This window comes from Nyctereutes procyonoides, unplaced genomic scaffold (assembly GCF_905146905.1).
Source record: "Nyctereutes procyonoides isolate TBG_1078 unplaced genomic scaffold, NYPRO_anot_genome, whole genome shotgun sequence".
NCBI lineage: Eukaryota > Metazoa > Chordata > Mammalia > Carnivora > Canidae > Nyctereutes > Nyctereutes procyonoides.
Genome location: NW_026575021.1, coordinates 3,770,739 through 3,774,269, shown reverse-complemented (window position 1 = coordinate 3,774,269; position 3,531 = coordinate 3,770,739).

Here is a 3,531-nt window from a genome sequence, read left to right as displayed (position 1 = left end):
GAGTTGCAGGCTCTTTTTTCATAGACCTTTATTAGATGCTTATAACAAAGCCTGGGGGAGGGGGGTAGTGGATAAGTCCAAAGAAAACCTCTGTCCCTCAATGCCTATAGGAGGGGATTTGCTGCTGCTGTTAAAAAGGTTCAAAACTCTACCCTTTGCTTGAACTCTGTCTCTCTCACTGAGAAAAAGACTTAACCAGAGAAAGGAGCAGCAAATTCTGCTCTTATCAGGGTATAAGTAAACTCTGATTGTGAATGGAGGAAAAACATCAGGAAAATACTTCAAAAACCTGACAGGGGACAAGGAACATTCCTGAGCTCAGGATTCTATGTCAGTACCATTAGAGATCTCTTTTTTCTAGAGTAGCAAACTTTTCTACAAAAGGCCCACCAAATGTACAAAATTTCACTATCCCAGGGAGATAGGGAAGAAAAGAAAACCTGACCTGGAAAGCCAGGCTTCTTCCTCTAACACTATACTATTGAGCAGTGATTAATAAAAAGCAACAGCTTAACCCTGAGGCAGGGACAAGATAATGGAGGAGACATCCTCTGTGGCACTAACGTATAGGAATGGCTGAACATCACCAATAATATATATCAACAACGTATACCTCCAATATAATGCACCATGAAGGGCACGTTACATTTGTGTTATTGTTGTCAAAACCACATTAGCTCAAATTAATCATGAGAAACACCAGACAAAATCAAGTGTAGGGACATTCTAGAAATAACTGATCAGGATTTCCCAATGTGTCAAGATCATGGAAAACAAAAAAAAGATTCAGAAACTGCCATTGATTGAAAGAGGCCAAGGAGACATGGCAACTGCATGCTATGTGGGATTATGGATTAGATCCTAAATTACATAGAGACTTTCATGGAGGAACACCTGGGCAGCTCAGTCAGCTAAGCGTCAATCTCTTGGTTTTGACATAGGTAATGATCTCAGGGTCATGAGACTTAACTCTGATTCAGGCTCATGATCCTGGAGTCTGCTGGAGAGTCTCTTTCCCTCTGCCCCTCCCCCCACTCGTGCACACTCTCTCTCTAACATACATAAAATATTTTTTAAAAAAGAGACATTAGCAAAATTGGATAAAACCAAATATAGTCAGTATTTCAGTTGATAATATATATCAATATTAATTTCTGTTTCAATAATCATGCTATGGCTATAGAAAAAAATAGCTTTAAGGGAATATGGGTGAAGATTACCCAGGGAATCCTTTATAACTCTTCTATAAATCTAATATTATTTCCAAAGGGAAAAAAAAAAGAAATGAAACAAATTATGCCAGCATTAGGAATGAAATTCAGAGTATCACTAAAGATTCTGCAACTATTAAAAGGAAACTAAGGAATATTACAAACAAAGTCATTCAGGTATGTTGACATGAGGTATATAAATTCTTTGAATTATAGAAAGTATCAACATTAATTCAAGAAAAAATAGAAAAACCTAACTTGTTTATTAAAGAATTGAATTTATATTTTAAAACTTTCTGACAGATAACTTAGAGATTTAGATAGCTTCACTGATTACTTCTCCTTAATACTTAAGGCAGAAACAATCACAATTTTAAATCATCTCCTCTAGAAAGTAGAGGAAGTAGGAATACAATGTAATTGATTCCTTGAGACAAAATTATCCCAATCTTAAAGAAATTACAATAAAACTATAGAACAATATTCTTCATGAACATAAATGCAAGTATATTCAATAAAATATTTGTAAATCAAATAAAGATAGAACATTCAGTCTTGACCTACTTGTACAAGGCTACATGGAAGAAATGCAGAGCACCAGAAAAAGAGCAGATAATACATGGTGATCAAATGGAGTTTATCCTGGAAATTTAAAGCTTTCAACATCTGAAAATCAATCAGTGTAGTTCTATATCTACAGATTAAAGACCAATAGGATTATCTCAAATGATGCAGAAAAAGCATTTTGACAAAATTCAAGAGAAATTTTTTTATGCTTATTAAAAATATGTTTATTTATTCATGAGAGATCCACAGAGAGAGAGGCAGAGACATAGACAAAGGAAGAAGTAAGGTCCCTGCAAGAAGCCCAATGTGCTACTTGATCCCAGATCCCAATATCATACCTCGAGCCAAAAGCAGACACTTAACTGTTGAGCCACCTAGGGATCCCAACATAAATTTATGATTTAAAAAACTATAAGCAAAGTAGGAATTAACATGAACTTTCTCAACATGATAAAAAGCATCCTTGAAAAATCTAGAACGAGGATGAACCTCCATGGTGAAACATTGAGCATTTCCTTTAATATTATGAACAAGGCAAAGATACCACTCTTTATTAAATATTGAACTGAAAGTCCTAGCAAATGGAATAAGTTAAGAAAAATTTTATGAGATGACTGGTTGCTCAGTGGTTGAGCATCTACTGTTGGCTTGGGGTGTTATCCTTGTTCCGGGGATCGAGTCCTGCATCAGTCTTCCTACATGGAGTCTGCTTCTCCCTCTGCCTATGTCACTGGCTCTCTCTGTGTGTCTTTCATGAATAAATAAAATCTTTAAAAAATTTTTAAAAAGACTATAGAATGCAATCATTTTTTATGCTAGCAAAGAACAAATGAAAATTAGTTATTTTAATAAAATATGATAAAATTGCAAGAAAATATGAAACAAATCACATGTATACAATACCTTTTTACTGTAACTATAACTTAGTTAACTAAAGAGGACCTAAGTAACTGGGGCAATATTCTTTTTTCATGGATTATATTGCTCAATATTGTAAAGATAAAAATTCTCCCCTTAATTAGGCTATACATTAAATGTAATTAGTTTAGTTACATACTAAATGGATTTGCAATAAAATGCCATCAGGTTTTAATATAAATTAACAATTTTTAAATAAAAATGGACAATCTGAGTCTAAAGATTTTATTGAGAAGCAAAGGAACTAGAATAGCAAAAACAAAAATAAAATGGGGCTCTTGTGGGTTGTCTCAGGCACTTAAGAGGTACTTTGAACATTTTGAGGGAAGCTCTAAAAGGTGGAGGGATGGTGCATTGATGTAGACCTTTAAGTGGGACAAGAACTCCATTTGCCCAGGGCTAACAGAGGTGATGTGGCAAACCATACACAAAACTCAATTCAAATGGGATCATAAATCTAACTTGAAATCTAAAATTATAAAATTTCTGAATAACATTGGAAAATCTTTACAGTTGGATTAGTCAAAGATTTTTTTTAGACAACACACATAAAACAGAAAACAAAATAGAATAAAATGTGTAAATTTGACTTTGTCAGAACTAACACTTCTGCTATTTGAAAGACAGTTGAGAGAATGAAACCAGACACAGACTAGGAGAAAATATTTACGCAGCATGTATATACATAGCACACATTAATGACATATAGTCTACATACTTCAAGAATTATCAACACTTAATTATAAGAAACAACCAAATTTAAATATAGGTAAGGATTTGAATAGACCCATCTCAAAAAAATATACATAAATGATGATTAAGCATGTGATAAGAT